Source organism: Pipra filicauda, unplaced genomic scaffold (assembly GCF_003945595.2).
Source record: "Pipra filicauda isolate LSUMZ 115617 unplaced genomic scaffold, ASM394559v2 scaffold120_size2142806_pilon, whole genome shotgun sequence".
Lineage (NCBI taxonomy): Eukaryota > Metazoa > Chordata > Aves > Passeriformes > Pipridae > Pipra > Pipra filicauda.
Genome location: NW_024103663.1, coordinates 1,930,047 through 1,956,009, shown reverse-complemented (window position 1 = coordinate 1,956,009; position 25,963 = coordinate 1,930,047). Strand labels below are relative to the sequence as shown.

At 48.1% G+C, this 25,963-nt stretch overlaps 1 long non-coding RNA gene across 1 annotated transcript; it reads left to right on the top strand.

The window, feature by feature from the left end:
* Positions 1 to 290: 290 nt before the first annotated feature.
* Positions 291 to 24,345, top strand: LOC120324490. The gene is made up of 4 exons (XR_005565846.1): positions 291 to 1,036; positions 21,643 to 21,841; positions 22,811 to 23,030; positions 23,502 to 24,345. It is a non-coding gene; the product is annotated as an uncharacterized LOC120324490 (long non-coding RNA).
* Positions 24,346 to 25,963: the final 1,618 nt, after the last annotated feature.

The window sequence follows — 25,963 nt, the reverse complement described above, 5'->3', positions numbered from 1 at the left end:
TGTTGAATGAAAAAGAAAAATCAGCTTTTGCTTGGTGCTGCTGGGTGTGGGAAGGGCTGAGGTTCACCAGCAGTTCTGTTTTATCAAATCCTGCCTCGTGTTTGCCTGTATTTACCTAAGGAATACCAATGAGCACCAGCATCCCTGTGTGCATCCCGTGCCATGGGGGACAGGGATTTGGCTTTGCTTTCCAAGCACCACAGGGATCACTCCCATTTAGGGGAGGAGAACTAAACCCTGTGGTTTTAAAGGCTGTCTGGAGATGTGGGGTAAGTGGAGAATTGGGGTAAGTGGTCTCTCTTCCCTTTTCCCAGTGACCACACATCCATGTCAGGCTTGTGCCGATGTCCAGAGCAGGGTGGTGAAGGTTTGGGGACATCACTGTCATTGTGTGTGACCCTCTGAACTGGGCAGGACTCATCCAGGTCCTCCACAGCACTGGGAGGGCCTTAGCCCAAGGGGAGGGGGACAGGCCTTGGGGACAGTCCCGTGCCCCGCAGAGCCCCTTCCCTGCTGGCAGGGCGGTTTGTACGCTGGCAGGGGGAGCAGCAGCTAAACTAGTAAATAAGCAAATGCCCGTCTCCTCCCTGCGTGGCTTCCCCTGTATTTATTCCCATGTTTCTCCTGCTGTCCCCCTGACAGCCGGGATGGAGCTGTCATGCCTCGGTGGCCACCGGAGCCAGCGCCCGATCCCGCGCTCACGGAGGGGCTGCACACGGAACCCCCGCCCAGCAAAACGGGGAGGAAAATCAAATCCAATTACGTGCCATTGATTTCTTTCCAAATTTGCCTCTAATACACTTTTTGACTACTCCTTGATTTTTTTTTTAAATTTTTTTTTCCCCGTTTTCCCTTTCTCCTCTCCCTCCCCTGCCCACTCACACGGCAGCAGCCTCCTCCCGGGAAGCAAGTGGCTGCAGCCCCTGCACTGGACACGCCGAGCCCTGGAGCAGTTTAGGAGATCATAGCCCAGGTTTTTTTGCTCTTAATAGGTGGTAGGGACGATCCGTGAGCTGAACCTCTTCCTAAGGGACAGGTAGGACTGTACATCTTCCTTCACTGCTTTTTCCCTCCCCTCCTCTTCTCCTCTGTCAACCTGACTGTTGTTTTCAGTGCCAGCGTTGCTGTGGGCAGAACTCTTGGCCACCAGCACCTCTGTGGGTGCTCAAGAGGCAGCAATGGGTGCCTCATGGGCTGCATCCAGTGCCCTGGTGGGCATGGGGGAATGGGGTGGGCAGCAGGGTTCTTGTGCTGGTCCCAGCCTCTGGCAGTGATCAGCTTTGCTGGAAGGCAGGGAAGGCTGGAGTCCTGCTGGTGAGCTCTGGGCAGCAGCTGAAGGGTTAAAGGCGTTGGGATGTGGAGGCACAGGTCACTCCCTGGAGCTTTCTCTTGTCCGTCAATGTATTGAATACCCACTAATCTGCATCGGTGGGATCTGGGTGTGACCGGTGTAGAGTCACAGACTCCTTGTCCTAACAGTGACAAGGGACAGGAGGGCTGAGAGGGATGCCCAGGGCAGGTCTGGCAGTGGGATAGAGGGAGGTGGGACAGTCTCCTCACCTTCCTCACTTCCCTGAGTACAATCTGACCCATCGCTTGCAAATCAGACTCCTAAAAATGTTATCAGCTCTGAAAACTAAGGAAAAAAAATCCAGAAGGGAGAAAACCCCAAAGATTGCTCCATCCCTTCCTTCTGTGGAGGATCCTGAGGCCACGTCCTCCTGACCACAGCCACCAGGGACATCTACTCATCACCCCAGTGTTACCAGTGCCAGGGGATGCATCCCACACCCATGTCACCTCTGGAAAATCCCACTTCCAAGAGAGTGGCCAGATTTATTGCATAAGGAGATGTATTTAGGCCGAAGGCAGTTCAGTTGTGTTAATTATGAAAATCTAAAGATAATCTATATTTAATGTCAAATTTTTCTCAAATTTACTAAAGAAGGAGGAGAATATATGCGCGCGATGACATTTAAATGAAGAACAAGGTGCAATTAGACTCCAAAACGTACAGTAGACTAATTGGGAGAGGATGACAAATATAGTTATCATCAGCAACTAATTAGGGCCCTGCTTTAGCTTTCCCCGCTTGATTAATCTTGACTAGGTGTTAATAAGTTACGCGGGGCCGGCCGTGAGTTGTGAACAGGCTGTTTGTTGCTCCGTCTGGCGTGGCAGGGAGGTGGCTGGTACCAGAGGGATGCTGGTGTTAAGGGGGTTTGATTTATTGAGGAGGATCACGAGGACACGTTTTTGGTGCTGGAATTGTCCCCACTGGGCTGGCCACAGCCTTGGAGCATGGAGGGAGGAGGAGGATGAGCATCCGCGCTCGGCCCCGCGTGCCCGGAGCGCTGGCTCGGCGCTGTTGACACATCCCTTGTCTCCCAGATTTACACTCTTATCTTTTTGCATTGAAAGGTAAGAATAATAGTAAAATGTTAATGCCACACTCTACATATAATACTGTACGTAAACGGATGACATGACATGGGAGGCAGATAAATCACCGCCGCCTTCAGACAATAATCTGTGGGAGACAGAATAACACATGAGTTCTCCCAGTGCAGGAATGTGCTTGGCAAAATGGGCTTTTACAGCCCAAACCTTCTCTGATTTTTACTGGTGCGTCTCTTAGACCTTGATTTTATAAAATGAGACGTATTTTTAAATGTGGTGCTCCCTGCTCGTGCTGGACACTCGGCGCTGTGGGAGCCTGGAGGTGCTCGTGGGTGAGTGGCTGCCGAGGCTTGGTGCCCATGAGGATGGTGAACTAGGGCTAAAATGGGGAGGAAAATATGCTTCTGGATAGAAGACATCTGGGGGCACATCCCTGACACAGCTTTCCTTGTGGGTTTGTAGCTTGTTGCCATTCCCCAGGGAGGCTGAAGCCCTGTAAAGCCCTGGCTTGCCCGTGGGAAGCCGTTGGGCGAAAATTCCCATGGCTTGGCTGTATAGGGATGGGATGGACATGGTTCTACAACCATCCTACAACTGTCCTACACCCATCCCAGGCTGCAGCTGTGCTGGAAAATATGAAAAGCCAGCCTCATGTGCTGGTCCTGCTCCCTGAGCACCGTTCCCAGGTGGAGAACCCTCGGTGGGTGCTGTGCCACGAGCCCCAGCACCGAGTGGCTGAGTGGGGACGGTGCCACTGCCCTTTGAACGTGGCACCTCTGCAAAGCCCACCTGGGAGGGCCCGGGGGGGTGTTTCTCCCGCGTGGTCCCCTGGGGGGGGGGGGGGGATGCAGGCAGGAGATGCCGCTGACAGATCGAAGGCTGTTTTCTCCCAAGAAACAATCCCGAGCCGGTGGAGGGAGAGCAAAGCCATTACCGCGGAGGATGAACTTGGCTCAGTCGCCATGGAAACGCTGGCCGGGACCCGGCGCCGCTCGCGTGTGCACGAGGCCCGTTGACCTCACTTAGAATTATTACCTTTAGCCAAATAAAATAATTTGTGTTAATAAAGAGACCATTTTCTCTCGGCTTCCAAGCGAGCCTTCCCCAGAAGGCAGAGTGACTCCTTAATTACACTTTTACTGCAAGGTGATTAATGTTCAATATGTGATACTCCGTTTAAATAAGTCGCTTATTAACACCTTTAATATGTTTTAATTTTTTTTTTCCCCTTTCCCCCCCTCCCTCTTCCCCCTCGCCTGGGCAGCGGGAGGGGCTGTGCAGTGCTGGATAGAGCTCTGATATTAGACATGAGGGGGTGTGGGCACCCATGGGTGAGCCCTGGGCCCCTGGAAACTCCTGGAGGGACAAAATGATGGGAAGCAGGAGGGAAAACCCCAAGTGTCAAGGTCCAAAGGCAGCAAAATTTCAGTGGGGAGCTCGATGTGAAACCCACTTTGCTTTTTGCTGCTGTGAGGTGGCTGTGGGTGCTGTGTGACGAGTGGGTGAGGGCTCAGCCCTTGGAGAGGGACGTCAGCAGCTGTGGGATGTTGGGTGAGAGCTGCCAGACTGGGCCGGGGGCAGCCACAGCAGGTTTGGAGGCTCCCACCACGTTCCAGCTCTGCCCATCTCCTCCGTGGCCGCTGGAGACACCACAGTCCTGTGGGAGACATGGATGGAACAGGATGGTCCCGAGGAGCATGCTGGGGCTCATCGGAGTGCTGAGAAAATGGGGGAAAGCCCCTTTTTTGGTCATTCCTGTTAGTTATTGAGGGGCTGTTTTAGGGGTGCCATCCCTCCCTCTGCCCAGAGCAGCTCCTGAGCGGAGGTGGGTTGGAAAAACATGACCTGCAACATCAAATTTTTCCCTTTGGATACTTGGATGTGGCTAAACGGGACCCTGGTGCTCCCCTGTCAGTGGCACCCTTTGGACAGGACCATGGGATGGTGACACCAGCCCTGTCCCCAGGTGAGAAAAGATGGGCTGGGTGTCCCCACGGGCTGGGGAGAGACCCCAGGCACTGTGCTGAGGCTGGGAAACCAAATCCTACACATAGAATGTGTGCTGTGGCTGAGGCCAGTGGGAACACCACAGTCTGGAGGGATAGAATGGGAAGCCCACTTGGAGTGACTTGTTACACCTCTTAGAACAATATATATATATTTGAACAGTATAAGTATGTATGTACATTAACTGGGCTGTCAGAAATACAGGGGACTTTTCTCTTTCTTCCTCAAACCAGCTGGTTTGGAAATGCACAGTTCTACTTTCCTGAAGGAAACACCTGAGCTGGGAATGCTCCCTGGAAAGGGGAGCCAGGATCAGGGTATCCCCAGCTCGGGCTGTTTGCTCCTCCCTGCTCAGCTCTCAAAAGAGGAAAGAGAGAAATTTGAGGCACCTCCTCCCCTTCTGCATGTTGTTTTAAAGATATTTGTGCTCCTGGTCATTGTTTGGTCGGGTGCTTTGCTGGTGTTTAAAAACAGAAAGAAATTTCCCTGTTGCTGCCTGGTATGGATTGTTCCTCCTGATTGCAGCTCCACTGCTAAATGAATCTTTGGATTTCTGCTTGGCCCCTCCATTCAGAGCTGGGTGGGAAGGGATGGTCCAGCAGCCCCAGTGCCAAACACACCAATTCTGGGCCAAACTGCCCCAAAATGCAGCTCCACATAGAGTTGTCTGACTGCCTCTTCTACCCTTTTACTTGCTTTCTGCTGGAAATGGGGTTAATTATATAAATCATTATATATTATATTATATTATATATGAAGAAATATTCTCTATATTATATACAGTATATTATATTTGGAGAAACATTCAAGGGAACTTGTTCAAGAGCTGTCCTGGTGGCTGCTGGGGGCGTGTGTGCACTGGAAACCACTGCAGAGCTGAATAAAATTGTGGGAACAAATGATTTCCAAACGAACTTGTCCCTTAATTCATCAGTGAGAGCACCTGAGGAAGTGCTCAGGTGCTCCCAATCACCAATCTGGTGGAGTTTTTCCTTGGGAACCTCCTTCCTCCAGCCAGGTTGCAGGTGAGGAGGGCTGAAGGTTATAAATATCTGAACTGCCCGTCCTCTCCTGCATTTTGTTTCCTGCCCTCAGCCTGGAGCCTCCTGAAGGGAATTACAGGTTTGTTGTTATCTTTGCAGGAGGTGGGGGTTGTTCCCCTGATTTTGCTTTGCTGGCTTCCCCTCTTCTTTTTCTCTTCTTTTCTTGCCAAAAGGCATTTTACTGGAGGGGTGCCTCTGAGACCCTGGCTCCAGCTGCTCTCCTTGCCCTGAATTCCTTCACTTTATTAAAATCCTATTTATAGAAAATGCCCTGTAGAACCCTGTAAGAGAGGCAACACCTCTGGTTTTCTCTTGCTGTGTGTTTTTTTTCTGGGGTGGGGTTTTTTTTTGATGGTTTGGTTTTAGTTTCTCATTCCCTTTGAGTGGTTTGGAAAAGGGAAGAACTTGGCTCGGGCTCCATCTGTGGAAATACTAAAGGAATACTGGAGGAAATGCTGCTTAGCTGGTGTAAATACTCAGACCCCTGTTAATTTCAGTGCTAAATTAGATGGTTTTTAAGCTATTTATCCTGTAAGCTCCAACAGAAAGGCATCAAACACCCCTCAGTCCCCTCCCCTGTGTGGCACCACAGGTATTTGGGAGTTTATTAGTTCAGAGGGCTGAGCTATGCATCATCTGGCATTTCCTAATAGTCATCTATTTCAGGGCTAATTCACATCGAAAATGAGCTTTTATTGCATTAAATAAAACTTCAGGTAATTCTGAGAATAATATTTCTTGAATGTTCAGGGCCCAGGGAAAGGCTCCAGCCAAGCTGGTGCTGTTTAATCCTCGGGAAGCTGGAGCTGGGGCAGTGATGGGGGGCAGGTGTCTCCCCTTGCTCCTTTTTATTTTCCAGTTTGGCACCTTCAGCCCACTTTTTCCTTGCAGCTGGATATTTTGCTCTGTAATTTCTGATGGCAGGTCAGTGCCCTCTTCCCAAAAATAGAGACCAAACTTTCAGGGGTGCTTGTTCTAGAAGTTGTGAGCAGCCAAAATTCAGCAGGGGGACCCCACCCTGTGCCACCACCAGCAGTGACAGGACCTCTGGGGCCAGTGCTGGCCCCTCTGTGCCATCAGCAAACCCCTGCTGTCCCCAAGCCCCCCTGTCCTCCCTGGTGACAGCCCAGCCCAGCCAAGCAGCACCTCCCCTACGTGTTTAAAAAACTCCTTTAAAACTTAACAGTGGCCAGTAATGAACCAGCAAAGGTTTATTGCCTATAAAGGAGGAAATTAATGTAAGTTACCCTCATAAACTCCCCTGATTTGTGCTGCTCCTTTCTGTTCCCTCTGTGTGTCTCTGACACCTGTTCTGAGCAGCTAATGGGGAGCTCCGGGGTCTGACGAGCAGGTTAATTAGCAGGTGCCAGCCTGGGCTGGGTGGCACCTTCCAGGGCAGCCCAGGATGCCACCCTGGCCTCTGCCTCCCCCAGCAAAGCAGAGCCACGAATTCAAATTCTCCTTAAGAGGCTTCCTCCCCGGGATACCATCTTTGCAAAGTATATTTTCCTGATGACTGCTGGATGCTAAAGGTCTTTTCTCCCTCAGTCCAGTCTGGGCTCCTGTTTTCCACCAACCAACTGCTCCAAACTCCCTGTCATGTGTATAATTCTCAGGGAAAAAAAAAAAAAAAATCTCGATTTTTCTCTAACACTGTAGCTAAACCAAAATGAGAAATTCAGCCAAAAAAAAAAAAAAAAGGCACAGAAGACAAATATACAGGGACTTGTACCTCTGACTTACAGTCTGCAGAGTGTTTTTATAGTATTTACTTATTTTCCATAAATTGATGAGGCTTAAAGGGGAAGCTAAACTTTTAGCTGATATGCAGGTGAAATAATATTAAATTCCCATATTAAAAGATCATCATTAACCTGTTTGGTTTTTATTGGACTAACAGTAAACACAACAAGCTGTGAACAGGGTGTTTAATTATTTCAATGAATATTCATAACATACAGGACCCTTAGAGGAAATAAAGAGAGGAATTTGTTCCACGGCAACTGAGAGGTTGGTAAGGAAAGGCTGGTCTTTAAATTGAGGGAGGAAAATGAAATACACCTGCACTGTAAATCCTCGGTGAATATATTGATATTTTTATTTATTTATTTGTGTATTTATACATATATGTTTAAGAAACGGACACACCTCTAACCGAGGAACTTACTGGAGAATAATTTGTTTTCTCTGGGCATTAGGTGTGTTTAGAATAGCTTTGGTTTAACTGGAGGTATTTGGAGCCTGATGCTGCAGCACCAGAACTCAAAAGTCAGGCAGCATCACTGATTTCTGTGAACCCACCAGGCTTTGGGGTTTAGGCTGCAGGAGTGCCCTGGAGTCCCTCTTTTCCCCTGCTTCCCAAACCCTCCTTCTGCAGTATCCTGCAGTAGCTCCAGAGGTGTTTTCTGCCCTTGCCAAGTGTTTTGGGAGTTGGTTAAATAAGAGAGACCAAGTGATCTGCACAGCTACTTACTGAGAGGCTGGAAGAGGGACCAAAGTCTTTTGTCCTGCATTATATATAAGGGCACATGTATTTTTAACTGGTACAGGAAGATATATGTTATAAAGCCCTTGATACAGACAATAGGATTGGGTGCCATAAAGGGACGTGTGACTTGTGAGTTAAGAGACTTGGTAACTTGTGGAATGATGGTCTAAAATGACTTTATTTTATAGCTGGCTTCTGCCATCTGAGTGATGTTGCATGTATTGGTTGTATTTATAACTTAATAGCTTTTCTCAATTTTATTATACTTTTTATGATGCTTGTGGCTTTATGGTACTTCATAATTTTTCTCAGATTCATTAAATCCCACTGAGGGTGGAGCAGGTAGTGCACTCTCTGTGCCACGGGGCAGTGTGGAACCCAGGCTGGATGGAGCTCTGAGCAGCCTGGGAGAGTGGGAGGTGTCCCTGAACGGAAGGAGATGAGCTTTAAGGTCCCCTCCAACCCAAACCACTCTGTGGCTCTGTGATAACCCCCTGCAAAGTGCAGGAGGAGCCTTCTCCTGAGTTCATGCCATACAAGGTGAAGCTGGGACTGAGGGAAAGGATGGAGTGGGTGGTGATGGCTGAATTTTGGCAGCTCGGGCTTTGGTATTGATAAAATTCTGTGGAGTTTCCCCAATTTCTGCATTAACCTTGGCATCTACCAAATGTTTCTGCATAACACTTGGCATCTACCAAACCAGAAAGGCTCCAGTAAGCAGAGCACAGCTCTGATTTGGTAGATGCCAAGTGTACCAACATTTGGATGTTTTGAAGGTTTTCAGTGGTTCTGGTGTCACATCCTGCAGTCTGGCTGATGTCACCCCCTCCTGGCATGCAATGTCCTCTCACTGTGGTCACAGAGGGACTATTTGTATGGGAAAAAAATTACCTCTGCAGCTTGATGGCTTTGCTTGGTTTCCTTCTGCCCTTGATGATGCTGGATTTAAGAAAATTTGGAGCAGGGGAAGCAGCAGGAGGAGCCTTGGTGGTGTTGCCTGGGCTGGCCGTGGTGTCACAGCAGTGTGAGGAAAGGAAGGTTTCCAGACCCTGGAGCACGTGGCACCCATGGAAATGGCTTAACGGCTTTCTTGGAATGTTGGCAACTCTCCTGCCCTGGGGCTTCAGTCCTAAGACTGTAGTATCCAAGACAAAACCAGCAGCATCTTGTCATTCTGTGGGGGTGTTTTTCCCCCCTTTAAAAAAAAAAAACAAAACAGAGGCAACCAACCTCAGAAACCCCCAAAATCACTGTTTTTAAACAAAAATGGCATTTTGGTTAGTACAGAAATAGAGGGCAAGGTGCAGAGAAGCTGCAGGCCCTCGAGGGCAAGTGCCATGAATTCCTGGTGCCCACGAGCCGGGGCTGTAATTGTGTCTGGAATAGCCCTGGTGGAGGAGATGCTTCCTTTGATGCACTCCCCGGGGAGCGGGAGATGCCGGGATAATTCCTTTTGTACAGTTGAAAACAATTCCATTCCGAATCCCACTTTCTGGAAAACGGGGAGAGGTGGAGCTGACTTCTCCAAGAAGGTCTGTGTCCCCAGGGGAGGCCAGTGGCAGTCTGGGAGGGGGACATGGGGAGGCTGGACCCCCTCACCTTGCCTCCCTCTCCCTCTTTATGATCCCCAGAGATAAGGCTCTTCCCACCTCGCCGCCGCCTTCATTACAGGCTGTTGGTCTGCGGGACCGCAATGCATTTATAATTTTTATTGTTATATCTTTTAATTTTATTTTGCTTTCCTTGCTGTCTCGGAGAGGGGGAAGATAGGAGTCCATATTTATTACAGAGCAAACGATCTACCTCCGCGAATGTATGTATCAGTTAATTTAATCTCACCAGTTTTATTTAAACTGTTTTTCCTTCCTTTCTTTACTTCCCTCCTCCCGCCTCCCCCCGCCCCCCCCCCGGTTTTTTTTCCTCCTCCTCCTCTGGGCGCAAGGTGATCAGTTTTGTTTAAAAAAAAAAAAAAAAAAAGGAGAGGGGGGAAAAAAAAAAAAGCTGGGAAGTAAAACTATCCCGTGCCTTTTATAATGTGTATTGAAAAGGCTTTTTCTGGTTGCTACGGCATCGCTGTGCCTTTCAGTGCTCACGCCTGTGTGCCTCCCGTGGCCCCCGTCTGATTGACATTTACAAATTACCAAGCTGAGAGTGTTCAATCTTTGACCCGTGTGTTTCTATTCAGCAATGAGTGAGATTTGCAAGCATTTTGTCATATAATTACTGCAAATCCCTTGAAAATTTCCACAACAACGCCTAGATGAATGGTAATTTGTGCAGACAGCCGCTGGTGCCTTTACAATACACTCAGATGCAAAACAGTCTAATTTTTTTTTTTTTTTTTTTACCCTAGGATTTCTGGGGTGTGGGGAGGGGGGAAATGTTCTGCATGTGAGTGTGTTGTAAAATATTTGGATTGCTAGATTTATTTGCTTACACAGCCTGTATTTGTGCTGATTTTATTGTATTGACTGTATGCATTTTTTTCCTCCCATTCTACAGTTTTATTGTGTGTTGGTCATATGCATACATCACCCACATTGTTCTCTGGGAAATTTATTCCACCTTTCAGCGTGCTCTTGATAGGACTTATTGCATTACTAGTTAAGTGCTGAGATTTGCTACTACAAAGATTTGAAACAGCCCCTTGTAATGTTTATTTGCCAGCCATGGCTGAGATCATATGTTTTCATAACACTTGGAGTACACCTGCATTTCGAGGGCTGGCAGGGTTGGGTTCTTTGGGGTCTTGAGGGATGGACTGGGTACCTCCACAAATTGGGTAGCCAAGGAGGAGAGCACCAAAGAGCCAGAAGGAGGTGGATGTCCAAACACCTGTTGAAATAATCATATATATTTATTTGTGAATTACCTACAGAATCACAGAATTGTTTAGTTTGGAGGAGATCTTTAAGATCATTAAGGCCAACTGTCAACTCAACACTGCCACCATGTTCACCACTAAACCTATATATACAATCACAGAAGCATTTAGATTGGAAAAGATCTTTAGGACCACCAAGTCCAATTGTTCCACCAGAACTGCCAAGCCCATGTCTCACATGGAGATGTAGTGCCACATGTACATGGCTTTTAAATCCCTCCAGGGATGGTAACTCCACCCCTGCCCTGGGCACCCTGTTCCAAGGCTTCAGCAGCTCCTCATGTGACTCACAATGCACACCTGTGCTCGCTGCCTGGCGTGAGAATGGTGATGTAGATTGTTGTTGTTTGTTAAAACCAAAGCAACCTTGCAGGGGTTGTAATAACCAAATTGAGTTTTGGTGCTGCTTTTGATTTCTGTCCTCCGCTGCTGGTTGGGTTCCTGGCCCAGGTGCAAGGCAGAAACTCTGCTTTTTGTGGTTTATTTAACGTGAGGGTCACTGTGCCCGTTTCTGGTGCCGCCACCAGGAGGGCACAAAACTGGATGTGACTGCTGAGGTGAGCAGGAACACAGGAGGGCTGATGGGGGATGAGCCTGGATGGGGGCTCGGGTGGGCCTTGAGAAGAAGGTTTCCAAAGGGTGACCCACGGGTGGGAGCACCTCTGGGACAAAGGGATGCTTGGGGTGAGCTGGTTTGGGTGCTGGAGCTGAGGACTCGTGGTGGCAGAGCGGGGCAGCTCCGGGGGAGGGCACTTTGTGACCTGCCATGCAAAGCACCTTCCACGTCCCACGTGTTATTATTTATTCCCACTGTATGTTCTCACCGAGCCAGCCCTGCCTGCACTGCAGCATTTTCCCTTGGCTGAGGAATTGAGGAATCTCCTCTCCTGTCTTTGCGGGCGATTATCCCGAACCCCCGTGAGCCGCAGCAGCTCTGGGAGCTCGGGCAAAGTTGGGCTTGGAGGGATTTCCTCTGGCTGCCTCCAAAGGAACCCCGAGCAGGCTCTCCCTGTGGAGACCCAGCAATAGGGGGAAGGAGAGGGATGGGAAGAGGCCTGTGTGGTGTGACTGGGAGCTGTTTGGGAGAGCACGGGGAGTGCCGGGTCACCGTGACGGATCGGAGGGAGGTTCAGCGGCTGCGGCGTCTGAACAAACCGCTCCTGTCATTAGGCTGGAAATGTAATCTCTGCGAAGGGAGAGGCTATGGTAGACTTAGCAAGATCTGCTCCTGTTATGGGAATTTAATGCACCTGGTAGAAACTAACTGCAGGTCATCAGGTTTTATTGGCGTAGTGCAGACATGCAGGGTGATGAACTGATCTGGCAAAACATTAACAAAGATAAAAAATAATCCTGGGTCGGGTTTTCTGGTGGGTATCATCGAAATCAGAGCAAATTCTGCTCTTCAGGTACTTGTCTGTTCATCCCTGGTAATTTCTGCTGTTGGTGTAGATGGTCTTTTATACAGAGTTCGCAGATAAATTTTTGTCTGACACATATCTAGAACTTATATAGTCACCTACTAATTTAAACCAATTTGCCCTAGGTGATGGGTGAATACACTTGAAAATTAAATGGGTCTGATTTAAGCATCCCTTCTCTGAAGCCAAAGATTATATAATTAAATTAAAAGAAAATGTGTTTTATAATAAACTGTATTTCCTCTTGGCAAAATCCAATTTTGAAACAAGATTGTAATATCATATCTAAAAATGTTTTCCCATGGGTATTACCAGTCTATTTCATTTAATTGTTTTCACCCATCATATTATGAGCTTTCAAAGTAGTGAAATGAGCGTGGTTTTTACAAAGAACAAGGGAGGAAATGGCAGGGAGAGGGAAGGCTGGCTCCTTTCCCAGGAGGAGCTCCTGGAAAACCAGGGGTGGGCACCTCGCTGCCTCCCCCAGGCTTTTGGTGCCTCACCCAGGGTGGTGGAAGGTGATGCCATGGCCAGCACAGAGGGTTTGGTCAAGTGGGATAAACAGCTCTTGGATAAACCTGTGTTGCCCTTGGCAACTCGGGTTCTCCTTCTCTGGTGAAGGTCTGGTGCAGGAAGGAACTCAGTGAGTTCTTGTAAACTCTGTAAAGATTTTTTCACTTCAGCAGAGAATGTTTAACACTGTGAGTTTGAGCAGCTGGGAGCTCCTTCCCCACCGTGGCCACTCGTATCGATGCACAGGGGTTTGGTGATGCCAGTGGTTTCCCTGTGCATGGATGAGCAGGATCAGGCCCCCAGGCTGAGAGGGACATGTTGTAGGACTGGCAGCTCTTCGGGGTGGGAGCCCTGTGGGCACTGCAGCCATCCTGCTATCCCACCATCCCACCAAGTGCTCAGACCCGGGGTGAGGGGAAATGCCTTATCAATGTGGGATGTGTTTCAAGTGAAACATGAGCCAATTCCACCCTTAAATAATACACCCATTTTCTTCTCTGTACATTTATCTCTTCATCTCCTGTCCCCACATGCTGAGGGCACTGTGAAGGTGGACAGGCATCGCTTCCAGTCTGCACTTGTGACTGTTGTGGCTGAACAGAAGGGAAGGGAAGGCGACGGCAGCTTTGCTTCTGTGGTGATTTGGCAAACTTTGGCAAAATGCTTCAACAGAACAGTAAGAAAAGCTGGAGGTGTGAGAGCAGCCCTCGCTGCCCTGCTCCCAGGGAAGCTCCGCTCTGCCGAGGGGCTGGAGGTGCCGAGAGATGGGGCCAGAGAGCAGCGTCTCGCTGTCTCCGCTCCTCGGGTCCCCGCTGGACCCATTTATTTCCTAGATGGGAATGGGCCTATTTATTATAACCAGGGATACGTTAATCATGGGCAGGAGAGTCGGAAACAGGCCCAGCAATGATAAGCACAAGTGTCTGTGTGAGAGCTCGGCACGAATCCTGCTCTGCTCTCACTAGGAAGGCAAACACTCTTCCACAGCAAGAACAAGCACAGGTCCTTCATCCCACAGCTCTCCCTTTTTAATTTAGAAACCCCTCAGTCTGTTTTCACCCTTGTTTTTTGCCTTTTTTCTTTTTTTTTTTTTTTTTCTGTGGGGGTGCCTGACAGTGTGGGGTGTTTCTCAAGGAAGAGGGTCCTGAGCAGGTTCTGTAGCAGCTGTGGGGTTTCCTTGGCAGCTCTGAGCATCCCCACCACCGCAGGCAGGACCGTGGACACAACCACCTTTTTCCTTCTGCATCTTTTCCCATCAAACATCGACTTTTCTGCTGGAAAAGCTTCCCAGGGCTCATTGGCTTTTTAATGCCAGGGGTTACACCGCCCCCTCCCCCCCAAAGCTCAGGGACAGATCGAGTCAGTGCCAACTCGATGTTCGGGGTGCCCACAGTCATCTGGAGCCCCCCCAAAATCGAAGCCACGTTCGGGATCACGGAGTGAGCAGCGCGGGGCTTCCCGGGCTCCGCAGCGCTCGGCGGCCTCATTAAATCCTTCAGAGCCTTTATCAGGGACAAAACCGTCGACTTTCTGGGAAAACGTTGATTAAAGCAACAGCGAGCAGGAGTTGAAAGGCTAATATTATCAGTTTTAACTCGCTGGGGTGGTGTTTGCCCGAGGTAAAACAACCGTGCGGCGGAGAGCGGTGATAAGCGATGCTGCGCCGGAGCCAGCCCGGCTGTCCGAGGGCATCCCGGGGACCCGGGGGGCACCGGAGGCGGCGGGGGAAGGACGGGGGTACTTAGATGGGAAGCGTTTTCCGCGGGCGTTCGGCTGCTGTCAGCCATTTTAGGTTCTGAATCCTATTTCCCTGGTGCTTCCAAGAGAAGCTTTTGGGGGAGTCCCCAGCTAAAACTCAAATTTGCATTTAAATGGAGATTTTTTTTTTTTTTTTTTTTAATGAGCAGGATGCATGGGAGACTAAGACTATTAGGTTTCCTTGTGGGAGAGTGCAGAATTCTCTCACCTTTTCCATCCCACCCCCTTCCCCAACGCCTTTAATGCACACTTTAAATTAGACATTAAAAAAAAAGGAATAGTGCGTCTTTAAGGAGAATATAATCATAAACAAATAAGTCTGGTTGCCCTTGCAGCAGAACTAATCTTCCCTCAGCTGAGCTGTGATATAGATCAGTAACAAGAGCCACGCGCAGGGGGTTCCTTTGAAATGCATAATACCTCCTCGTATAAATTGGAGTTGGTGTGATGGAGCTGTGAGATGACATATTGTGGCATGACCCCTCTCTACTGATTATGGGTGAACCCTGCAAAGGTAAATCTAACACGGCGCACACATCAGACAATTTCATTTTCATCACCCAGGGACAAAAACATGGCAACAGAATCTTTTCAAATGATAATCTGCATGCTAGGCGGAATATTTTCCCTTCCTCCTTCCCTTTTTTTCTTTTTTTTTTTTTTTTTTTTTTTTTTTTTTGCATGTTCAATTCATGATGTAGGTGAAAGGAATTATAAATTGCTTCCAAAGTTCATTCATTCCCTTCTTCTCGTTCTTCCCTTTCTTTCCCTCCTTCTCCTTTGGCTTTTGTTCTCTCTCCCTCTCTCTTCCTCCCTTTCTCCCGCCTTTGTCTATTTCTCTTCCACTTTTTTCTCTTCTTTCTCTCTTATTTTTATTTTCCTCTTCTTCCTCTTCACTCTTTTTTTCTCTTTTCTTTTTTTTCTACATTTTTAATGTTTTATTTTCTTTTTCCTCCCCCCTTTTTGTCTCCTCTCTCTCTCTTTCTCTCTCTTTACTTTTTTCCCCTCTTCTTTCTCTTTTTTCTTTCTCCATCTGAAAGTTTGGCTTTGTGTGTGTGTGTGTAACTGATTCATTCTTCTCATCCCCTCAGGGACATCCAGTAATAATGATTTATAGGAGTGCAAAAATCTATGCTCTTGCTGTTACCAACTAATATCCCTCCTACCCTCCAAAAAGGGAGTTTTCTTGTAGACCATCTCTCTGTGGAAACCTTCACCCTTGCTCCTCTCCACTCCCTTTGCCTTCCTACATTTTTCCATTCAGGCATTAGGAGAAATCATGCCAACCAGGAATATACAGTCCTGCAACATCACATTTCACCTAGAACTAGTCAGAGTGACTAAAATGATGCCATGGCTGTTCTTTGTTCTTGTCTCCAGTGGGTTTGTGTTGGGTTTGATCCTTTGAGACTTAAGAGCAGTTCAGAAAAATCCCCTTTAAGGTGGTGTCTCTAATTCACCATAAACCATTCCCACCCCAAACCAAGGCGTGTTTGCCAAAGGTATGAGCTGCCTGGTGAGATGGGAACGGTCAGTCCCTATCCAAGGAGCAGAGCAGGTGGTTTGTGGAGGCCTGGAGGGTTTGCAGTGGTGGTGGTGACCTGTGGCAGTGCTGGTGTGCACCTCGCTGGGGCTGTGGCAGCTCCAGAGGCATTGCCTCCCTTGGGCTCCTGTGGCCAACACTCATGTTCAGCATCAAACACACAGAGAAATGAATCTGAGTGGTGTGTCCAGGACTCCTCCCTGAAGGCAGAGGAGAGCTGGGAAGCTGGGCTCGGAAGCCACCTGGTAAGAGATGCCAGTCCTAGCACTGAATCCTCTTGTCTGTCCATTTTTCCTGCTATTTTTTGTGTTAATTGATTGCTCTGTTGATCACCATGCTGGCACTGCCTTGGGCTGGCTCTTTGTGGAGGTGGCTGTGATGCTCCAGGCCCCCCTCTGCATGTATCTCTGACGTTCTGGGGACAGTTCTGTGAGGGCTGTTGATACCTCTCTTCTTCTTCTCTTTGTGGGATTATTGGTGGCACAGGACAGGGGTTGCTCCTGGGTGTCCAGTTGCCTTCCTGCACTGCCCATCCCCGTTTACTGGGCTGCAAGATAGCCCTGGAGGGAGCAGAGCAGGGACCTGGTGCTCAGTCCCCTCTCAGCTCTGCCATGGCTTTGGGACAGCCCCATTGCTTATCTGTGCCTCAGTTTCCCCACCACTATAACACACCTCTGAGAGCTCCTCAGCTTAATTTACAAAGTGATGTGAAGGGTTTAGTGATCTCAGAAGCCACCAGCTCTTACCCCCTCAGGAAGTTCCACGGGCACAGGGAGAGACACCGACCCTGCTCGGGAAGGAAAAATGGACAAAACCTCAAAGATTTTTTCTTTTTTTTGATGCATTTTGGATAAACGTGCTGGCAATTAAATAATCCCACCCAGGCAGGAATGAGAAGGTGTTAATCTGCTCCCAGATTAGGACCATCCCTGATGCCGAGTGACACGGCCATTGCGGGCGTGAGGGAGTGACACAGAGATGAGTTTGTCGGTTCCACCTCGAGTGATTGTCACCTCCTCCCCGCCCGGGAGAGGAACCAAATCGAAGGAGAAAAGGTCAGAAAGCCCTGGTCATCCTCTCCCTTTCTCCCAAATCACTCGTTCCCGCGGATGGAAACGAGAAATGACAGGTTCCCGCGCCGCTTGGGATGCAGGCAGCCCGGAGTAAAACAAAAAGGAAAGCTGGCTGGAGTAGGGGTGGGGAGCAATGAATGTAGCCTGTTAATAACGCACTGCAGAGGCACGGGGGGCCTGCTTATTGTTCGTGGCATCTGCTAACACCAAAGTGACAGTGACAAGTTCTTTGATTAGAAAGAGGTCCCCACCACCTCCTCCCTCCTGCCCCTGCGGAAAGGTTTGTGGAAAACACCACCCTCTGCTTAAAACCCTCGATGCAGAGGGAGGTCAGCTGGGGAAATGGACTTTTTTTTTGTCTTCTCTTTCTGTTTTGGTGCAGAAATGTCTCAGCTCAGGTCCTGGAGAATCTCAGCCTGAAAGCACTCTTTGTGTGTTTATTCTGTTTTTGTTTTTTTTTTCTTTTCTGTTCTTGTTGGTTTGTTTGTGTAAGTTGGTTGGTGTAGGTTTGTTGTTTGTTTTGCTTTTTCCTTCTTTTTCCCGTTCTTCACGTATTTTTTAAAGGAGGAACCATAAGGATACCACTCATCCTTCTCATAATTGTTGCCCCCCCTGCAGTTATCCCTCATGTGAAGAGCACCTTCCCAAAGTGCTTCCCATGAGAAGCTGTGGTCAGTTTGGGTTGTTTTGCAATGCTGATTGTTTTCCTACTTTTATGCAAATGTGTAATTACTCATCTGATCCTTCTTAAAATTATTTTATGACCAAGTGCTTTAATTTGGGTTTCAGGGACAAAGTGCTTCTCTGAGAGGGCCAGAGGACATCACAATTAGCAGGAACCAAATCCTGGACACCCCAACCCAAACCAGGCTGTTACTCCTTTGAGGATGGAGAGCAAAGCAGAGCTCTTCAGCCAGGGAAAAGCAAGAGGGAGAGGGGAGACATGGCATGGGGAAGGACATGATGACAGGTAGGGAAGGTGAGAAGTGGCTGTGGGACTGTCTCTGTTGAGGCAGGTGAGAGAACCCAGCTCTGTGATGCCTCACCCAGCTACAGAGCTGCCCAGAAAATGATCTTCTTTCCATCATATTTTACTTACAGGTCCCCTTGGGTCGTCTTCAATGGGCTGCATGGGATTATTTTTTTTTCTTCCTTGTGGTTTGTTGAAAAAAGAAACTTTTTCGCAGGAAACATGGGGGAAAAAACTCCTCCCTTTTTCTGGTGGGAAAATAAGTGCCAGTTCACCTCTATTTCTGTGTAAATGGGGTTGTTAAAAAGAGAGACTGTGCCTGGGGAGTGCAGAGTCTTACCTGTCTCGTAGACAAAAACCATCACGACTGACAGCACGAATTCAATGATTTTGCTGCATTTTCAGTCAGAGAGGAGAGCTCAGAAATGAGAGAAAGAGAAATGCACGCTGTCAGGTGGAAACTGCTTTCCCAGCATTGTGATTTTTCCCTGAGAACTGAAATCAGCAGACATCTGGGCTGGAAGGGTGTCAGTTTGCAGGCAGCAAGCTGGGCTAAAATATTCACAGATATCTGTAATAAAATCTGTGTTATTTTTAGAAGAACAGCATAAGAAGTTACCAGAGCAAACCAAGGGACAGGTTCCCTCTCCCTGGTGCTTGTGGGGTACCTGACCCCAGGCAGATTTGGGGTTTGCTTCCTTGGCTCAGCCACAGGCAGGGGCTCTTGGCTTGGGTGGCTTTGCAAAGGGATAACAGGCTCTGGGAGAGGTTTTGGTTCTTTGGATCCTGCTGAACACTTGATTTCTCCCCTTTTTTTCAAGATCAATAGATGTAATGGCGGGAAGGATCTTTTGTAGGTGTTTCCACCTGTTTTTATACAAAATGAAAGAGGCAACAGCAAATATAATTCAGATTGGATGCAAGAAAAACACTCTTAATGATGGTGACCAAGCACTGGAAGAGGAGCCCAGACATATGAGGGAATCTCCATCCTCGGAGTTTTAAAATTCACCTGAAGAAGGCCTTGGGCAGCCAGGTCATCCCTGAGGTCAGTGCCTTTCTGCAGGAGCACAGTGAAGCTCTTTCTCACTTTTTTCATCCTTCACCCCTCACCCGTCTGTGCAGGAGATCCGGGGCTGGAACCTGATTTACAGCTGCATAGTTTGGCCCCCAGTACCCCCCCTGTGCTCTCCACCCACCTCCCATGGCAGTGGCACACCCCTGGTGCCCAGGATGGGTGATGCCCACGGCCAAAGCTCTGTGCTCAGAGTAAGCATTTGCTCAGGTGGGTTTTTGGGAACAAAACATCTTCTGGGTGCCTCTATCCAATGCCCAGACTTTTGGTGCTGGTTTCTTGACCAAAGTCAGGCCAAACCAGAGAAGAGGAGCTGCCTGCTGTACAAACCCAGCAGGGAGTGTGGCTGAGCTTTCAGAGAGGTCTCCATGGCAAGTCTGTTCCGTTGGCAGGAACTTTTCCAGCCGCTTTTCCTCCTCTCCCTGGGTGCTGCTGTTTCTGTGCTAAGCTGTACAGTTATAGATTTTAAGATAAGGTGCTTTTGTTTCCCAGTTCTGTCTGGGTCACCGTTTGGAACTGATATGACAGGCCTGAGGCTAGGATAGAAATTTGCTACAAGTTCCCATTTCGTGAACGTGTCGCCAGTCAAATAACCTATTTACTCTCTCGGGGATCTATTTTTAAAAGTTATTAGCAGATTACTGGTTTTCTATCAACCTCAGGCACCAATCTCCCAAAGATACTATTGTACTTTAATAAGGTGCATTTGATAATCCTCAGATAAAGGCATTTGAAGTGTGGGGGGGAGGAGAGGGAGAAACTCTTGCACCGATTCATCCAAGGGACACACGGGCTAGAGAAGGGTTAAATATACTCATGTTTCTAAATGGCTGAACTACTGTATGTTGTAGTTTTCAACCGCAAATCATCTTTAATAGCAGACATCACGGGATGGCTCATTACATTAAGCTATTTTTCATGCTATCTCCTGTAATATCCTTTAATCCAATGCGTTTCAAATCACCTCGGGCTAAAATAAGAGACATAGCGATGTAATAGCCTAGTGTATTAGTGGGTTAATTGCCCTGTTGTACTCTCTAGTAGATATCTCTGGAATGAGTTTTATATTAATTGTAAATTGCTTAATACATTTAACTCCTTGAGCAGCTTGGCCCTCCGCCCCATCTTTAATGAACGAGAAAACTTTGGAGTTGTAAATAGTTGTTTTTTTGGTGGCCGACACCACAGGGTGCCCGGCCCTTCCCCACAAGCACATCATCCTCCTGGCGCTTAGGGAGAGTCAGCCTGGAGCACTAAAAGGAAATTCCTGCTTTTTCCTGGAAGCTGCAAAGTTCTGCTCCAGCCCTGCCACCTGCAAAGCCCCCTCACCTCGCCTGGAGGGTGCTCAGTGCCAAACTTCCAGAGCGGGATCCGTGGAGGAGCAGAGCTGGGACTGTGAAGACTGTACAGTTGGAGAGGGGGGGGAAAAAATAAAGGGTTTAAATAATACATAAGATTTCAGCCTCTGAGTGCCATGGCCAGAAAGGGAAGACGGATGAAGTGCTCTGCAGCTCTGCCAGAGGATGCAGCGGCGGGTCACTGACACAGGCGGCTCACAAAGTATCGCCCATAATGTGCAGGAGCCAGTTTTCTAAAATTACTTTTGCAGCACTAGGCAGACGTGCCTGCAGATTTGCAGTCACTTTTCTGAAGATTGGAACATAAGTGTCACTGGGCTACCAGAGGGTAATGTCACTAATTTCTTTGGATTGCTCCCAGTTTGCATCGGGGGGGGGTGGAAGAAGGAGCAGGCACGGCGGAGGTTGGAGGGGGTCGTGTGATTTGCAGGTGAGACATTTTTTTATTCATTTCTTCGGGGACGTTCTGGTTACTAAGAATCCTGGCAAAAGCACTAGTGTCAATTTAAAGGAAAGGCACGGAGGAGGAATGCTGAAAAGCTCCTTGCTTCGGAAATTTAGAAGAAACTCTCTCCTGAAGTGCCACCTATTGCTTAAAGCCAACAGGATTGCAGGAGCTGAGGTAAGGGGACAGGTCAGTGGACCCGAATCTAACCTGTGAGACCAAAAGTCCCATCCACCTGGTGTGCCTGGCCTGGACTGTGCAGCTCAGTCTGTCCTGGAGCAACATGGCTATGGAGCAGCACAGTGACTGTGTCATGGATCTTTCTTTATATCTTATGTCCATGGTATATTTTCTGTATTAAATAAAATACTCAGAAAGATGCAATTCAGAACACTCGCCACCATGGCACGTGGCAGCTCAGGGGTTTAAATTTGGATTTTCTGGCCTACCCTGCACTGCCCCTGGCTCCTGCACACATGTACACACACAGAGTGATGATTATTATTAGTACTCTTATAATTCACATAAGTTCATATATGATTACTGCAGATTGAAACACCCAAGTAGAAATTTCCAGGGTTAACAGAGAATGTAAATAGTAAACTCTCAGAGATGGAGGTTTGTTTGGGAATCAATTCCAAATAATGCTCTTTGTCCTTTGCAGTGAAGCCGTGGAACAGGGTGATGGTGAAGTGGGCTCTGTGTGCTCACCAGGGGAAGGAGGATGGACTCTCACTCCAAGGAAGTCAATTAGAAGTCATCCTGGAAATCAGCCTCTCCTTCAGTCGCCTTTGTTCCAAATCCAGCCAAACCAAAAGGCTGCCTTGTTCCAGTGCCACCGAGGCAATTTCTTTTGCTGTAAGGTAACTGCACTGACTTCAGTGGAATTACTTCTGATTTATGCCTTGTGAAGTGAGAGAGGAGCCAGACACACGGGTAATTCTGCTCCAGCATTGCCTGCACCCAGTAACAAAACAACTCCTTGCATTTACATGAATAGTTAGGTAGGGCTAGAAGAAATATCATCCCTCTGGTTTAAAACATAATGCAAAGATAGTTGGGAGATAATCTGAGTGAAAATTTTGTAACTTGTAGAGGAAAATTCCTGTGAAACTAGGGAACCGGTTGTTCTTGGAAGGAAAGACACAAAGTGCTTAGACTGCTGGAAAAAAAATCCATCAAGTAATTCTCTATCTATAAAGTAGGTGGTAATGCAATCTGAGCTTAATTTTGATGGCACGCTGTACTTCATAACAGTGACAACACCTTAAAAATGTAATGAAAGGGCCTGATTTATTACTGAAATAATCCATTTAGCACTCCAATAAATAAAGGGAGAAAATACAACCAATGTTTCGACAGAGGGGGGGGAAAAAAAAGAGAAAAATTGCAGTGCATAGCAGTTTTCTGGAAATGTATCCAGAGTCTGTGGCCACATGTTTTGGGGTTGATTATTTTTCTGAAGACAAATATAAATTCAAAGTCAGATTTAAGATTTAGGCCTGATGTCCACTCTGCATTCTGATGTACTTTAAAACCCACAGCCCTGTGACTTGGTAACACGAGGACCGGGTTTGAATGACGAAGGGGAGGAGAAAACACTAACTTACTGCCTTACAAATATTTGATTTTGAATATGCTCTCATAGCCATTATTAAGCGCAAAGCAAACATGTTTCCCCCTCACGCCAAATTTGTTTTAATAACACGACGTTACTTCTGCAAATGTCAGCTCCAGCCTCTCTCTTTCAGTGGCACTTGGCCCACAGTGAAGGCTGGCAGGTTTTATACTCCCTCTCCATCACTCCTATTAATCTGTTTAATCTGCTGCAGGACCTGGCAGTGGCAATGACAGTGAAAGCAATAAAACCCTCCCGTGGCAGATGTCTGTATTCGGGTGCCATGTCCTGGATGCTGTGCTGGAGAGGAGAGCTGCTGCTCCTCCAGGGATGGAGAAAAACTTCCCAACACAAAGAGCCTTTCAGAGAAGGAGTTGACTGAGGAGGGTGCTGGACTCCCACACCAAAAGTTTCAAGGCCATGAAGGCTTTGAGGTGACCTGACTGTGGCCTTTGAGTACCTGAAGGGAGCTGGCAAGAAACATGGAGAGGGATGGTTTACAAGGGCCTGGAGTGCCAGGACAGGGGGGAATGGCTTCAAACTGCCAGAGGGCAGGGTTAGATGGGATATTGGGAAGGAATCCTTCCCTGTGAGGGTGGGGAGGCCCTGGCACAGGTTGCCCAGAGAAGCTGTGGCTGCCCCATCCCTGGAAGTGTCCAAGGCCAGGTTGGACGGGGCTTGGAGCAACCTGGGATAGTGGAAGGTGTCCCTGCCCATGATGGGAGGGTTAGAACAAAATGATCCTTAAAGTCCCTTCCAACCTGGAATATTCTGTGATTCTGTGCTGGACCAAGCTTTGAGGAAGGATACAGAGAGGATGAGAATGTGGCTTTGCAGGGTCTGCTGCTTCCCATGAGGAATGGTGGTGGCAGCCGTGGTTAAGGGGTTCTCCTGCACATCCCCAGGATCACGGACAACGTAAAGCCAAGGTTCAGTACCATCCTCTCCTCTCGCTGTGCTGGGGGGTCAGAGCAAGAGGTGTTGGCTGAACCTCAGCACGGACAAGAGCACGTTGTATCCCCACCTCCCAGCCCAGGAGTTGGTGTTTGCATCAACCAGCTCTGCACAGCATTTCAGTGAGCTGACCAAACTTAAAGGGAAGTACCGTGGGTGAAAAAATTAGGGGAGAAAAAGCAGAAAATGCTGCCATGTGGCCCATTTTGGGGGGATATTTTGCTTTGTGGCTTCAGATCATCCTCCATTGGTGCCTCCATCCCTTGTGCCCACACCTCAGGCTGGAGGAATGGCTCCAGCACCACCATCCCACTGTGCCCTGCCCGGCCCTAATTGGCCTGTTTGTTTGGCAATAAGTGATTCCTGCCTGTCTCGGGGTGGATTGTTTTTCACACCATTAAATGAAGTTCTGCCGTATTGATCCCTGTTTTTCCAATTTGAAGCCTGAAAAGTGATGAAGACATTTTCTTGTTTTCTCATGTACTTTTCCCCTCAGTTCATTTAGGTGACCTGTCTTTAGTTCCTTGCTCTGCTCGCTGTAATTGCTTCTTCAGAGTAATGTTGCACCGTGAGCTCGGTGCCGCAGCCGGGGCGGGTTTTTATGGAAGGATGAAGGAAGGCGAGGCTGGAGTCATCAAGCAATGCTAACTGTGCAAGGTTTGTCACAAATGACATCTCAATAGCAGCCTCTCTTGCTGGAACCTCACTAAAACAGCACAGAGGGTGAGGGCAGGACCTCGGGACAGTTTTGTCTCTTTGGGATGTTAATATTTTGCACAAGGGATGGAAATGTTGTGCAGTGTTATTTTTCTTTGGGTGCAGGTGTTGTTGTTTGTGTCCTCTTTCCCTCCATGAAAAATCTCAACGCTCAAATGTTTGCATTAGATTTTGCCAGGGATCTATTTTTGTTTGGTATTAATGGAAGGGGTGGATTTCTTTTTTTTTCCAGAAGAGATCAATAGAGCGGGTGCTGAACTCAGGTTTAAATGGCAAATTTAATTAAGGAGGGAGCAATGGTTGCTCCAACTCGGCCTCACTTGCAATTATTTAATGTTTGAGGTCTAAACCGAGCCCATAAGCACAGAGAGCTTTCCAGTGGCATCAGTAGGCTCCAGACTTGCAGAATTTACTGATAGAAACTGAAGTGCAGCGAAGGCTGGGGCAAACATGGGAGGTTGGGATTGTTGCCTGTATCCCTGAGCTGTTCCCACGAGCCTGGCACAGCCTGGGATGCTCCAGCTGGAGAGTGGGAAGGCAGGACCACTTTGCTGGCTCATAGGTAGGGACTGAATTTAAAGCTGGAGTGTTTCACAGCAGCATCTTGGGTATCTCTGCACCCCCAGAGGCTGCCTCCCCATGTGCCCATGTTGCTCTGAAGCCTCAGGTGTTCCTGAGACTCTGCAATACTCCAGAGGGTTTTTACTCCGTCTTTTCGGTTGTTTTTCCTCCTCAGTTCACAGGGAGACACATAAACCACCCCTGTTTTAAGGAACTTGTTGCTTTGATTTCTCATGGAAGTGGATTTTGTTGGCTTTGCAGTAAATGGTGGCACTTTATTCTGCTTTTCCTTGCAGGAAGGCAGTAAAGCAAGTGCTGTGAAGAGGTGGGATTGGCAAGTCCCATCAAGGCTGGGAGAACGTGTCCCAGCTCTGAGAGGCTTCCCAAGGGAGCCCAGCCCTCCCTCACTCCCTGCTGTGATGTTGCTTATTAAAGCAGCAGGGGGGTCTGAGAACATCCAGAGCAAAGCACGACTCAGGTAAACTCAGGTATTGGCAGGATGAATTTATTCCCTGTTCCTGGAAATAATCCTGTCGGGAACGAGTGGCCTGGAGGAGAGTCTGGGATCTGCAGGGTCTGGGGTGCAGGAAGGCAGCTGGGCAGGGGAACTTGCAGAATCAGGCACTGGAGGGAGACCTCAGTGCACTTAATAGGAAGAGGATTATTCCACTTATTTTGCATTGCTCTTTGTATTATCATTTTTATGCACATAAGCCTGAATTGTGTAAGAACTTTACTGCCCAAGTTGGGTTTGCTCGCAGGGAGCACAAAATGCAGAGGAAAATTCTTTCCTTTGAATATCTTCTGATCTAAATGGGTGGGAGGTGTGGAGAGAGGGGGCTTTGGGGACAGGATCTGTCTTTCGTGCTATTGGCATCTTCTGTCATGAGGTCCCTGTTCCAACTGGCCCTCTAAAGTGTTGTCCCAATACATAATGTACACAAGAGGTAGGGAAAGGGGTGCAGCAGAAAAATAAACTTGTGCCAGTGTATTATTCCAAGAATGACAAAAAATTCCAGTGTGCAGTTTGAGAGTATGATGCCTTACAGACAACTGGGGCAAATCTTGGGAATAATGTCCACTGGCTCTGAATGGGATGATCCATTTCAAAAGTGTAATGTACTGGATATAGTAA